The following is a 15842-nucleotide window of genomic DNA, read 5'->3' on the forward strand; positions in this document are numbered from 1 at the left end:
CCTGGTGCCATATTTAAATCAGGTCAAACAAGTAGATATTTTGTTGCACAAACATATATCCAAAGTGATGCAATTAGCAGGTCTGTATATCAGAAAAAGCTATGCTATAAATAATACAATAGATTGGTTATTTGTGTCCTTTCTTTCACTATAGCAACTGGTGTTTGAGATTCCAGTTGTTTAGAAACTTAAGAAGATTCTCTTTTTCATGTGTTTCTAACACCAATTAAAATAATATAGAATTACAAAGGCCAGTAAGAATGATTTTTAGATATTTTAATGGTATAGTAAATATTCTTTTCTAAGAAATGCTGGTATAATTTTGGTTTTTAAAATATGCTTCTTAAGGTTGAAGAAGTGAAAAGAAAGACATAGCAAAGTAGGGAGTATTAATATTTTAGAGACTTTTTTTTGCCAATCAGGCTTCTGAATCATTTGAATTATTTATTTATTTATCTATCTATCTATCTATCTATCTATCTATCTATCTATCTATCTATCTATCTATCTATCTATCTATCTATCTATCACCTATCTATTTATTTATTTATTGGATTTGTATGCCGCCCCTCTCCGCATTAGGTATTGTTCTCTCTAACGGATCAATAAATGATTAGAAAGCAAACCCACATGCTGTAAACATGGATCAAAGCAAAGGGATATCTTTTACAAAGTTTTTCAAGAAACCATTCAAGTCTAAAGCATTTTCAAGCTGTCAGAGTCCAACTATGGAGCATAGATAAGGCTCTGGGAAACACACCAGACTAAAAGCATAAATCTTCACTAATTAGCTATGTCTTTTTACTTTACTCTCTGTTTGGAGCTAAAATATCTTCTGTAAAATAAGAACTGAGATCCAGGAATTCTGGAGCATTCTCTTGGAGCACCATCTTCAAACTGAACATTGCTTGCCACGCCTCTTTTCCCAGCAGCCTGTTCTAAATATAGGAGTAGCCAAATGTCCCATAGGGATATTCAAAGTCTAAATCTCTGTCTATAGAGATATTCATGTCTATGTCTCATTCTTCTGACTCTAGCATCTAATATAGGGTTCTCAATGTCCCCATCATCCTCTGACTCTGACACTACTCTAACTGGTAGCAGTCTCTGGTGGTTCCTTAGGTTCCAACTCTCCTTCACTCTCACTCTCAGATTCAGATGGCAAGAACACTGGTCTGCGATGCCGGTATTCCTCCGCCTCCTGATCCTTGAAATCTGTGACCAGCTGAGCTGCACATGGACTACTCACAACAGGTAGCACACAGAAATGGGAATTTAATTCGTGTATAACATCTATGTTCTCCCTACACTTTTTAGTTTTTTATTATAATAAAATATAGAATACTTTTGTGTTTTTATAGTATTATTGGATGCCATCCTGATTCATGTTGTATAAGTAGCATATAAATATTATAAAGAGACAAATAAACATGGTACTAAGGAACAGCTAATAGCTTTAGAATACTGATAGTGTTTAACCTCTAGCTAAAATAAATCCTTTGGAAAGTCTCATTAATTGTATTGCCATAACAGAAAAGAAAATGGAAGCTGGAAATGTAAAATTACAGTAGAATGAGTGATGGGTTGCTCCTGGTTCGGCTTGATTCTGCAAACTGGTAGTGTTGCAGCGGGAGGACCCACCCGCCCAGTACATGTCTACACATGCACAGAAGTATTTTAAGTGAGTGTGAACTAGTAGCATAATTTAAAACTCACTACTGCAGTAGAATCATGGACTGTAATAAGGAGATGCAAGATGTTATAATCTAGCAGGAGCATCAGTTTGGTCTAATGTCCCGATTTTCTCATTTCTAACATAGATCTCTTCAAAAACTAAAATGATGCTTATATGAATAGAATAGAATGGAATGGAATGGAATAGAATGCATTATTTTATTGGCCAAGTGTAATTGGACACACAAGGAATTTGTCTAGGTGCATATGCTTTCAGTGTACATAAAATAAAATGTAGATTTGTCAAGAATGATGTGGTAATCATCGTATGGGTTATACAGGAATAATGTTGGGTATATTATGTTCTCAGGACAGCAGAGGTGTGAGATAAGGTTTTATGTTTTCTCCATACTTAGTCAACCTATATACTAAAATATATATTAGGAAAATTTGGATTAAAAGATTAGTGTGGTTTCAAATTTGGATAAAGAAACATCAGTAAACTGTTATGCTGATGACACGACCCTGATAGACAAAAATGCAAAATACAGAGTGCAGCAAAAAATGAGAGTAAAGTTAAAGAGATGGGTGACTATATAAATTTGATTAATAAATATCTTTTTATATTGTACATTTTTTGTTTTATTTATTGTTCTTATTGATTTTGTTTGCCACCCAGAAGTGCCTTTGGTGAGATTGGTGGCTATATAAATTTGATTAATAAATAAATATAAGGAAGACCAAACTCATGGCAACAGCTGTTGACACTTTTAAACTTTAATGTTTCAGAAGATTCATGAGAATATAATGATAGCTAAGAAAACAATCAGATGGATCATTGAACAAATCAATCCAGAGTTTTCATTTGAGATCAGATCACAATTAACAAATTTTGTATATATTATGTGAAGAGGTAGCGTTCTTGATAAGTCTGCAGTACTGTGGAAGGAAAGAAGAAAAGAGGATAACTAGCAGCAAGTTTCATGAACTCAGCAGCAATGGGTACACCAATAAAGACTTGAAAGTCCTGGAGAAAATACTTTGTGATTGATAATAGCAATAGCATTTAGACTTATATATCACTTCATAGTGCTTTTACAGCCCTCTCTAAACAGTTTACACAAACAGCATATTGCCCCCAACAATCTGGGTCCTGACTTGATGACCCAATCCAGAGAAACTTGGATTGCCTAAAAATTTAAAGGGCAATATATGCCATTAAAATAATTTTTTATTGTACATCTTGGTCCAGATATGTTAACAGAAACTAAAACCCTTCATTAATTATGTATGGAATGTATTTTGGTTAATTTTAAGAATTTTAATAAACAAAAGTTATCACTAAGGCAAGGATTAATTATGCGTAAGAACTCTAGAAAAGTTATTTTAAGGGAATTGAATTGGAATATGACCTACCAACAAATGAATGTCAAGTGATTTTAAATAATATAAAGTACTGTATATTTCTTATTTATATATTTATTTGTTTAATCAAATTATAAGCAAACTTAATTGCTGCAGCATCTCTAGGCAATGCACAAGAATAAATGAATTGAACTTAAACCAGAAATATGAAGGGAAAAATATAATAATGAAAGTATTAAGAAATCACATTATTATTATTGTTGTTGTTGTTGTTGTTGTTGTTGTTAATATTATTATTTATTAGATTTGTATGCCGCCCCTCTCCGTAGATTGTATGGACATGATCTTGTAGACGACCCCCATTCTGTTAATAACCTTGGAGTAGTCATCTATAATAATCTATGAGCCAGAGCCCACTGGCACATATATTGCCAAAAAGGCACTAAGAGTAGTCAATCTAATCTTGTGTAGCTCCATACTATGTACTGAGTTGTTATATGCTACTTCCGCAAAAGGCAGTAGCACAGTCCAATTGTCCTGCAGGTAACTCACTTAACATCTGAGGTATTGTTCCACTAGGGCGGTGCTTCTCAAATAGTGGGGCGGGGCCCCCTGGGGGGAGTGCAGAACAGGGGAGACACGTGACCCCGGAGAACGTACCTTTTTTTGCTGGGAACATGCTTTTTTTTGCCCCAGGGAGTAGGGTTTTTTGTGCACTGAACAATAGCACACATCACAGAGCAGGAGATAGGAAGTGCAGATAACAAACCCTTAAGAGACACCATGGAAAAATATTTAACAGGGATGAAAATAAAGGAGTAGAGACATGGAGATAATGAGACAAATGTACATCACCCCAACCATTTGATTTTTTTTCAGCAATAATATGCCAAACAATTGTCCCGCAGAGTGTTAGCAGGGGTGGTGGCGGCGTGAAGTGTTTACTTCTTCCTAGGGGGTGGCATAACAGAAAATAATTGAGAAGCACTGCACTAGAGCATTAGCTTTTTCAGAGGCTCCATTTCTATTGTTTTGTATTTATGTAGATTGTACTCATATTGTTGTTATAAGCCACCCTGAGTCCTTCAGGATTGGGTGCATATAAGTACAAATAAATAAATAGGTAGGTAGGTAGATAGGTAGATAGGTAGATAGGTAGATAGGTAGATAGGTAGATAGGTAGATAGGTAGATAGGTAGGTAAGTAAGTAAGTAAGTAAGTAAGTAAGTAAGTAAGTAAGTAAGTAAGTAAGTAAGTGGATGGGTGGAAAGCTGAGCAATCATTGGGTAAAACAATCATTTGGAGTTAGAGACTTTGGCCTGCCAGCAACATTCTCTGCTGTCCATATACTAATTAAAATTTCCCTTTTTGAGGTGAAGTTTAGGAAATGTCTTTTCTTTGATTTTATGTATATCAAACTTAAAGCAGAACTAACAGGCAAAAACTGAGAGAGATAATTTATTTGGCCCAATAATTTTAACATTTCCACCATTAGGTATCCTTTTCAAAACAAGCTATCCACTGAGAAAAGTTTGAATTTCTAAGTATAATCTATTACAAAGTATTAATACAGTACTGTAATGATTTCTATGATATACAATTAAGGCACATCTACCTAAATAAATAAGCATCTTTATCTCCAGATATTATTTTTATGCACAATAAAAGATACACAATTTCAATCATTTTTGTAATAACCACCATTTCAGAAAAGTCCAAACATGCAAGTCTATTCACAAACAATAAGCATTTGTTGTATGTATAAGACAATGAAGCCTATTGACAAGGTTATACATGAACACAGCATTCTTCTGTAGTCCAGTAGAACTTTGCAAGGAAAATTGTGATGAGCAAGCTAGTTTTCTGGAAAGTTTTTCTTTCATAACTAAACTTTACAGAAATATTTGCTAAGCTCTTCTGGATATTCACTGAATTCTCCAAGACAGAGCTTTCTAATAACTCTTTTAGGAAATAGAACTTATTTTTGCTGGTTCACTAGCTATCTTCAAAGGTCTTGGATGATGAAAAGCATAAAATGGCAAAAGCATCAAAAGCATATATATTATTGACCTATATTTTGACCCCAAATATACTATGAGGTATGAAAAATGACTTTTGCTGGACATGTGCCTTGAACTATAGAAAAGCACATAATAATTTTTAAAAGTCATTTGAATGAAAATTCTGAAAGACAAAGAAAAGTTAAAGATCCCTGAAATTGTAATATTCAGGATACACCCACATATTATTCCCATGAACAGAAAAAGAAAAAGGAAAATTTAACTGAGAAACATTGCAATAAAATATCCTGAAAACATAAATAGATTATCAGGAAGATGAAGGATGAAATTTAATGGAAGGGGCATTGTGAAGGACAATGCAAAGAACACAATAGGTATATTCGTTGCTCTGGCAGATTTCATGAGAGGCCATAGAACTCAACAATATTTTCTTACACATATACATGGATTATTTTTCATAGGAAGGAAGCTAGGGTGAATTAGCTGGTGTAAGAGACCAACAGCAATTAATATACAGTTAATAATTCAAAACAAGTTAAGATATTTTTAACTGATTATGCATGCAAAAAAAGGCAATGCATTTTTAGCAAGTGTTATCCGAACAGTTCTTAACAATAGCTAAACATTTTTAGTCTTCATTATTGTTTTTATCATAACTGAATGAATGTAAAGGGGGCAACATAGATGTGTAAACAACATGAGATGTTTCTTCTTTCTCTTTTTCTTTTCTTTTAATGTATGTGCTAAATACACCAACTAAATTTATTTCATTTAGTTAAATAATTGTTGCATTAACAGCTCTTTTAACTGTAGATTGCCTGAATCCACTGGATACTTTTCCCTCTTGAATTGACTTATTTTCATAAAATGTAGCAGGTTTTCATAAAATGTAAGATATCCCACAACATCTAGTCCTGCTCTGTGTCCCTTTTTTCCTATAGCATCTTCAATATGTCATTGAGCCTCTATTTAAACACCTCCAGCAGAGAGAGATCTACCACCTCCCAAGGCACTCTAGTTCAATAGATCTTACTGTAGGGATTCCCCCCCCCAATCAAATCTACTTCATTGTAATTTAGCATGCTGTTTTTTGTCCTGTTTTCTGGAGCAATTTTGAACAATTCTGTCCCATTTTCTACATGACAAAAGACACTTGAAGATAGTTATCATATATTGCTACAGGGCAAAAAATACAGAATCCCCAATTTCCCTTCCAGATTCTTCTCATACTGTTTGTTCTCCTTTGGCATATTGTAGTCCAGTGCTTTTCAAATAGTGAGGTGTGTCCCCCTGAGGAGTGCAGATCAATGCCAGGAGGGTGCATGTGACCCCAGGGAACATACCAACAAATGCTCTACCCTCCACATCCGCAAAAAGAATCCAAACCTTATATATGAACTGAATAAACAAATTCTCACAGTCAACCCACACTCAGTAAAAGACCTTGGAATACTAATATCAAATGACCTAAGTGCTAAAGCCCACTGCAACAATATCGCCAAAAAGGCTTCTAGAGTTGTTAACCTGATCCTACGTAGCTTCTGCTCTGGCAATCTCACACTACTCACAAGAGCCTACAAAACTTTTGCCAGACCCATTCTCGAATACAGCTCATCTGTCTGGAACCCATACCACATCTCGGACATCAACACCCTTGAAAACGTCCAAAGATATTTCACCGGAAGAGCCCTTCACTCCTCCATTCGAAACAGAATACCCTATGAAAATAGACTATCAATCCTGGCTCTAGAAAGCACAGAACTATGGTGCCTAAAACACGATCTAAGTATTGCCAACAAGATCATATGCTGCAACGTCCTACTGGTCAGCGACTACTTCAGTTTCAACTGCAACAACACAAGAGCACACAACAGATTCAAACTTAATATTAATCGCTCCAAACTTGACTGTAACAAATATGACTTTAACAATCGAGTTGTCGAAGCGTGGAGCTCATTACCGGACTCAATAGTGTCAACCCCTAACCCCCAACATTTCTCCCTTAGACTATCCACGATTGATCTCTCCAGGTTCCTAAGAGGCCAGTAAGGGGCGTACATAAGTGCACTTGTGTGCCTTTCGTCCCCTGTCCAATTGTCTTTCCTTTATCTCATATATCATATATATTTTCTTCCTTTCATATATCTTCTCCTCTATTTTTCATATTATCTTTATATATATTACTTCATGTCTATTCTCTTCCATATGTATTGTGTATTGGACAAATGAATAAATAAAATAAATAAATAAATAAATAAATAAATAAATAAATAAATAAATAAATAAATAAATAAATAAATAAATAAATAAATAAATAAATAAATAAATAAATAAATAAATAAATAAATAAATAAATATGCATGGTCCCTCTCAAGTGATTTCTCTGGACAAGGAGTTTTCCCCCCACTTATTTATTTATTTATTTATTTATTTATTTATTTATTAGATTTGTATGCCGCCCCTTTCCGTAGACTCGCAACTTGCATGTTGCTCTGAGCCCATAAGAGAAGGTAGCCAGGTGGGGCAGGGCAACTGCTTGGGTTTCTTGTTGCTCTCAGAAAGCATCACAGTAGTCACAAGCGGCATGGCAAACCTGCTGCTGGGCACAGAGGAGCATCCTCTGCAGCTGGGCAAAAGCTTTGAATGGCACCCTGAAGCCTCCTGCCACATCATTCGCCGTGAGTGAATGGCAGAGGTGGCACTTATGGGCTAGGCCGGCAACCCCAAAATATCAGCTTGATTAAGCTGGCCTGCTTCTGTATCAAAACATTACAATTACAATACAAAGGGAGAGGAAACATTACAATTACAATCTGAAGGGAGAGGGGTGGCATATAAATAAATAAATAAGTAAATAAGTAAATAAATAAATAAACAAGCAAGCAAGCAAGCAAACAAACAAACAAACAAACAAACAAACAAACAAACAAATAAATAGATAAATTTAATTGGGCCCAGATCAGAGAGTTGGGTGGCTGCAAAATGTTTACTTCTTCTGGGGGGGGAGGGGTGTAGCAGAAAATAATTTAGAAGCATTGTTGTACTCTGTCACAGTGGTGATATCATTTTTTTAAAAAAACTAACGGTTCTGTGGGCATGGCTTGGTGGGTATGGTTGGTGGGCCTGGCAGGGGAAGGATAGTGCAAAATCTCCATTCTTACCTCACTCTGTAGCCAGCCTGAGAAGGTAATTGCTGGTTCTTTGAACTACTCAAAATGTCCACTACTGGTTCTCCAAAACCTGTCAGAACTTTTTGGATTTCACTCCTGGTCTATCAGGATCTTACTTAAAATGTGATGCCAGAACAATAGATATAGCTAATATAGTATAAAGAAGAAAATTGACTATGTTTGATCCTAACACTATAATTCTTTTTATTCTCCCTATGGTTGAATTTGCATTTTTGTTGACATTTTATGCTGTTGAAACATATTCAGTGCATGATTCATAAACCATACATAAATTCTGAGCATACGTATGGACAGTGTAACATATACCAATATGTTATCTTGCTAGGTTTACCTCAGTGCTCAAGCTTGTCAAGGTTCTCCTAAATCTTAATGATATTCTCTGAAGTGTTTGTTATCTCTTTTTGTCATCTGCAGATTTGATAATCATATTTTCTAACGCCTCATCGATGTCACTTATAAATATGCTGTACAGCAGGGTCTAGAACAGTCTCTAGCAATACATCATTCAATACTTCTGTCCTGCTTGATATAGAGCAATTGATGTATGCTCATTGGATACAATTGTTCAGTGAACTTTGTACCCATTAATGTTGGCATAGTGTAGCTGCATTTTGACATCATTTATAATTGAAATTCATGGGAGACTTGGTTAAATGCTTTGCTGAAGTCATGGTATAGTATGTTGGCTTATTGCAATTTATTCTTCTGAAACCCACTCTGGCTCCTGCCAAGAAATTTCTTGGCACAATGACTAGAATGGAGACCCTGTGGCTCTCCAGATGTTTCTTTAATAATTGTCATTACCCTTAACTATGGGTTTACCACAGTGCTTGGTATTGATGAAAATTTGAAATTCAACAGCATTGGAAAACCAAAGGCTCTCCCTGGTGACTGTAAGAACTTGGAATAATATTCTCTCATTTGTAAGTGGAATAAAAATTACACAGACATTCTCTTTCCATGGATTAATGCTACATGATGGTCCCATGAATTTGGGATACGTTGGAAGCCCAAGACTGGGAAGATTTAGCTTAGTGTAAAAACATAATTCTATAGATTTAAAATTCTTTAGAATTGCTATTTACTTCTATCTACTAATTTCCAATTGTATTATAATGCTTTAATAATTGTAATGTTCTGTCAACAAAGATGTTTAAAGGAAGTGTACTAAATATTATTTTACTTTGAAAATGTATTTCATTATTCCCTATTGTAATTATCTATCCATTATAATATTTGTTGGAATTAGTGAGCACATCAGGCAATGTAAGAAGAAAAGAATATTACTATTACCTATAGCTTTTACAGCTAGAATTGTTATTTCAAAAAACATATTCTTCCTTGTCCCTTTATCGTGGTTCCCAAATCAAAGCATTGTTTTCTATTATTATTTTTGTTGTTGGATTGTTTTCAGTTAAAGTAATAATTTATGATTTAATAGGAAAACAGATCGTATATTCAACTGTTCGTACTTGAATGAAACAGCTTTGATGATTAAAAAAACAAATGACTGCCAACTTGTACATCTCTTACAAAGATTTACAGATTTTGGTTCTTGCGTTTAAACAATTGTTTTGGAGCATACCCTCAAAATCTATCCATGAAATTATAGAGTAAGATAACAAGAGAGGTATAAATGAAAGATTTTGCAACTTGATTTGTAACTAACTTCCTAGTACATAATTTTCACATGGAAAATCAATGAGATTTTCATATTTCAAGAAGAAAATTAGGAGAAGTTGACTTTTACCAACTGAAAAATAAACCATAAGGCATCTTAATAAAATGGCACAGAAGTTGTATTAAGTGTAGCTAGAAATAGTGTCTTTACTCCATGGCAATATGATTAGTACAAACCCCTTGATGAGTTATAGTAGTGAAGAAGTTTTAGAAAGACTTTTATTTTTCAGTAGGTACCAATGTTCCATGTGTATTTCAAAACTACATAGTTATTCAAGGATACATACATATACATACATACATACATACTCAGGATCTAACTAAAATGTTTCAGCATTTTAGTAATACATTTTCAACTGAATATGAAATCATACTTTGAATCTTTTCATATTTCTTCGATATCTACTTTCTGAATGAAGATGCTGAAATAAACCCATCATAAAGATATGAACTGATGCACTTGTGCTTTACACATAGCAACCAGGGCATGCAGCCAATCCATGCACCTGTGTCAATGTGCTTAAAGCAGATCCTATAACTTTTCTTTAACATGAAGACCTGAGCTGCATAAAACCAATGGTTATTATTATGCCTGTCATGTCAGAACTTTGCAGGACTATTCAGAGTGAGGTGAAAGCATATTATGTAGCACTGTAGCATCTGGCCTCCCCTGATATTCTGATTTGCCAAACACTATTTGCCTGAATACAAAACCTCAGACAGCAATCTGTAGCCTTAGAAACACCCATTCACACTCATATCTCAAAGGAAGGATCCTTTCAAAGTGGGGGCCTGTTATTTCAGGTGCTAAACCTTTTCTCCTCAGTCCTGGCAATTTTCTGAGCAATAACAAATCTGATCCAGGATAATAGAAATACAGAATGCCATGAAAGATGTGAGATGTGAGATATTGCCTCTTTAAGAAACAAGTTTGGTGTAAAACTTTCTTTAAACTCTGAAAAGATTAAACTGAATGCTCCAAGGTGTCCTTTTTTCATTTCATTCAATTCACCTACTACATATTTTTTTTTACTTTTGGCCCAAGAACTCTTGATTCTTATAGTGCAAATGAGGCTATGAGACACTATTACCTATGTCACATTTTATCTTTGTTTGTTGGTTGGTTTAGTTTATTTAGTATTAGAGTTGAAAGGGACCTTGCAGGTCATCAAGTCCAACCCACTGCTCAAGCAGGAAACCCTACACCACCCCAACCAGATGGCAGTCCAATTTTCTTTTGAATGTGTCAAGTGATGTGGCATTCACAACCTCTGCTGGCAGGTTGTTCCACTGGTTGATCGCTCTCAAGTTCTTCCTTATTTCCATCCGTTGCTCCTGGTCTGGCCCTCTGGTGCCCTGAAAAATAGTGTGACCCCTTCCTCTCTATGACAACCCCTCAAATAGCTGAATACTGTTATCATGTCCTCTCTGGCCCTCCTTTTTGCTAAACTATCCCTGCCCAGTTCCAGCAACCTCTCTTCATATGTCTTGGTTTCCAGTCCCTTTATCATTTTAATTGTAAAAGTTGAGAAGCATCCTCCATTCCTCCACTCACAACACAATACTTTATGCCACCAGACTTGAGATCCTGGCCTTACACAACTTTAGAACTATGTCGCCTTTGAGCTGATCTAAATGTAGGTCATAAAATTATCTGTCGTAAGGTCTTACCTGTCAATGACTACAGCTTCAGCCACAACAATACACGAGCACACAATAGATGCAAACTTAATGTAAACTGCTACAAGCCTGACTGCAGAAAATATGACTTCAGCAACAGAATGATCAATGCCTGGAATTCGCCATCTGACTCTGTGGTTTTTTCCCCCAAACCCCAAAAACTTGAAACTTAGGCTCTCTATCCACCACATGATTAGATAACACTGTTCCTGTCTAAAAGACAAGTGGTCAAAATAGTAGTAGAATGGTCAAACATCTGGCAACTTCAAATCTCAACCAACAAATGCTCTGTCTTACACATTGGCAAAAAGAATCAGAATACAAAATACAAACTGGGAGGAAATGAACTTGTAGATGACCCCCATTCTGTCAAAGACCTTGGAGTACTCATATTCAATGACCTAAGTGCTAGAGCCCACTGTAACAACATTGCCAAAAGAGCAATAAGAGTTGTTAATTGAATCTTACATACGTTTTTCTCTGGCAACATTGTACTGCTAATCAGAGCATACAAGACATTTGTTAGACCAATTCTGGAATACAGATCACCAGTCTGGAACCTGCATGGCATATCAGACATTAATACAATCAAGAAAGTCCAAAAATATTTCACAAGAAGAGTCCTTCACTCCTCCACTCGCAACAGAATTCCACCAGACTTGAAATACTGCAATTAGACAATTTACAACTACATCATTCTTCAATCTGATTTAACTGTAGTTCATAAAATCATATACCAAAATGTCCTTTCTGTTAATGACTACTTCACTTTCAACCACAACAATACATGAGTATGTAATAGATTCAAACTAAATGTAAACCACTCTACTTGACTGCAGAAAATACAACTTCAGCAATAGACTGATCAATGCCTGGAATGCTCTACCTGACTCTATGGTTTCTTCTCCAAACCCCCAAAACTTCAACCTTAGACTGTCTACTGTCAACATCACCCCAATCCTAAGAGGTCTTTAAGGGGCATGCCTACCATTCCTGTCCTACTGTCCTATTGTCCTCATTTGTCTCTATTTACGTTGTATGTGTTTATACCCATACCTGCTCTCTTGTACATGTTTGACAAACAAACAAACAAACAAACAAACAAACAAACAAACAAACAATGTTTCTACTGTTCTCAAAAAGCTTAGGGCAATTAATTTCTGGGAACAAAAATCTCAGCACCTTTTCAAGCCACCTTTCTCAGAAGAAGAGTAAAGATTTTCTTTGCTGGAGAGACGGAGTAACGACACGGACACCAGAGCTGGATTTAAAATTGGGTCATTTTTATTAACATAAATTTGCATAATTTATTCAAATACTTTGCATAAATTAGCATAAACAACTATGACCCGGAACTGGACCTGCAGGGTCAAACAAATACTTCCGGGGCGGAAATGACGTTATTCCAGTAAACATTCCTGGGCAACTCATGGGCGTATCTCGATGCAAGGTCCAGGTGAGGGCCAGGCCGTCACCTGTGACCTTTTCTGCCATGCTGTGCATGAGGGGGGTCCCACCGGCTAACCCGAATCGGGGAATTAAAGGTGCAGGACCCAAAGACAGGTTCCCCCCAGCTGCTCAGGCAGAAACTCCCTCCATGAGCTTGCAGAGAACCTGTCAATCATCCCCAAAGATGCCCAAGGGAGAACGCGCGGTTGCTAAACCACCCAATTTTCCGCCCCAAACCTGCCTACCCAAATGACCAAAGGTAAGCCAATTAACCTAATTAATGCAAGCACCCCCTAACCGCACAGCCATCACCCCAGTGTGGAATGGGCGAAAAAACAGCTCAGCTAAGAGGCAGAACTGCAAAAAATTCCCATTCGGCCCCCTAAGGGCGACCCCTAAGCACACTGCAAAATAGTGGAGGGCGGGCGGGTGTCTGCTCAGGAGCTTGGTCCGGGCGAAAAGGAAGAGCCCCGGGCCTGCTCGCCCTTATATAGGGCAAGCAGGCCCCGCCCGGACCAATCAGGGCCTGGCCAATCAGGCCCCGATCTCCCGAGCGAAGTCTCGCATCGCGAGACTTCGCCCGGGATTCAAAATGGCGGCCGCCATGAGGGACCGTGTCTCCCGGTCCCTCCAGCAAAGCCTGCCTGCCGGGTAAGTCCGGCGCTGCCCTTGCTGGAGAGACGGAGTAACGACACGGACACCAGAGCTGGATTTAAAATTGGGTCATTTTTATTAACATAAATTTGCATAATTTATTCAAATACTTTGCATAAATTAGCATAAACAACTATGACCCGGAACTGGACCTGCAGGGTCAAACAAATACTTCCGGGGCGGAAATGACGTTATTCCAGTAAACATTCCTGGGCAACTCATGGGCGTATCTCGATGCAAGGTCCAGGTGAGGGCCAGGCCGTCACCTGTGACCTTTTCTGCCATGCTGTGCATGAGGGGGGTCCCACCGGCTAACCCGAATCGGGGAATTAAAGGTGCAGGACCCAAAGACAGGTTCCCCCCAGCTGCTCAGGCAGAAACTCCCTCCATGAGCTTGCAGAGAACCTGTCAATCATCCCCAAAGATGCCCAAGGGAGAACGCGCGGTTGCTAAACCACCCAATTTTCCGCCCCAAACCTGCCACAGGAGCGGGGGTCAGATCTCTATCTTGGCCCCCCGACTCCCCCCTCTAGCTGCGCCAGCTCACGCAGAAACCGCTGCAGGTCCTGTAGGAAGATGGCGTTCCCCTGCTCAGACAGGTGGACGCCATCATCACGGTAGAGCCATGGCTGGTCTATTGATATAAGGGGATGAGGTATTACTACTCCACCCAACTCTCTAACTGTTTTACCCATAGCCCTATTCACCCGTCGCCTAGCCCGGTGAATGGCCCTAAGGGAAGAGGCATCCCTCCAAACAAGCCTAGGTAATAGTTCTGACCACACCACTTGCGTGGTGGGCCAGACCTCACGAAGCCTTCGCAGGTCTTCGCGTGCCTAAATGAACAGCGCCAGGCCTCCCAGTATGCACTGGTCATTGCCACCTAAGTGCAATACCAGCCACCTGGGTGCGGCCACAGGACACTGCCCACCCAAACCCACTTGGGAACGACTCCAGGAGCCGCCCCCCATATTGCCGGGCGCAGCCACAAAATGCTGACCGCCCAGCCACACCGGTAGGAGACCCTCCCACCGCATACCTCTCCGGCCCATCCAGGCAACCCTGACCCACCGCCCCAGGGACGGCTGGGTCCCGACAGCGCTCCTGGCCGCCAGGCGGCCGGCCCAGCAAATCATGCTGTGCCACACAGCAGCGCCGTCGGTGTCACGTCAGCCTGGGGACCTGCAAGAGGAAACACACGCAGAGAGGTCACCTAGCCTAAGCCCTGCCTAGGATCCTCAGCGGGCCTAACATAACCCAAATATGCCGCTGACCGCCAGCGGCCGGTCACCCGAATCCAGTGGGCCGGGAAACCAGAAAGTGCCGTGCTAGGGGCGGCGCCGATACGGAACGAACGCGTTCCATAACCGGCGGGATCCGTGCCCACCTGGGCCATTGCCCTGGGTACTAACGCACAAAAGTATAAACGGGTCAGAAGGGGTACCGTCCCAATGCCTAGACGGGTATCCCAGACCTGATCCCCGCAGAAAACACCAAAGCTGTAGGGCGGCCACCGTACACACCGATTGGTCGGCGGCCGCACTAAGGTAGATGGTAACCCCTCTGCGTAACTGATCTGACTCAGACCGCCTTACCACAAGGGACCCCCCCCTTGTCTAACGGCCAGATCAGCGTGCTGGAAGGCACGGAGCGACTTGCCAGCCTGAGATGAGGCCAGGCCTCGCTGGCCCCAAGGGCCCCAAGCATGACACCAGTCACTGCCCCAAAAAGACGGGCCTCTTACAATGAGGAACACAGACTGCCAAAAACCACGTTGATTAAAGCGCAGCTGCTCCACCGTCGAGCCTGACGAGTGTCACCAGGGGCCCCCGCTCGCTCCCTCGTACGGCCTTCCAGCACCTACCGGATGCAAAGTCACCCGAAAAAACTGCAAACTTCCCCGCCTTGTACAGAAAGGCGAGGCCGGCTAACCAGGACCGGATCATCCTAACTGACAGGCCACGCTGCCCAAGCTGGACGCAGAACCCGGCCAGGCGCTATACAGGGCCGGGCCAGCTAAGCTGGTAACCCCAGCCCTGCCTGAAATCCCCAAACTCCTTGCCCGCACGCTGGTATGCCCCAAGGTGCCGGGCGCCACAGACAAGGGGATTGCCCGGGATGCCTAGCC

This window comes from Erythrolamprus reginae, chromosome 1 (genome assembly GCF_031021105.1).
Source record: "Erythrolamprus reginae isolate rEryReg1 chromosome 1, rEryReg1.hap1, whole genome shotgun sequence".
In the NCBI taxonomy this organism is placed as follows: Eukaryota; Metazoa; Chordata; class Lepidosauria; order Squamata; family Dipsadidae; genus Erythrolamprus; species Erythrolamprus reginae.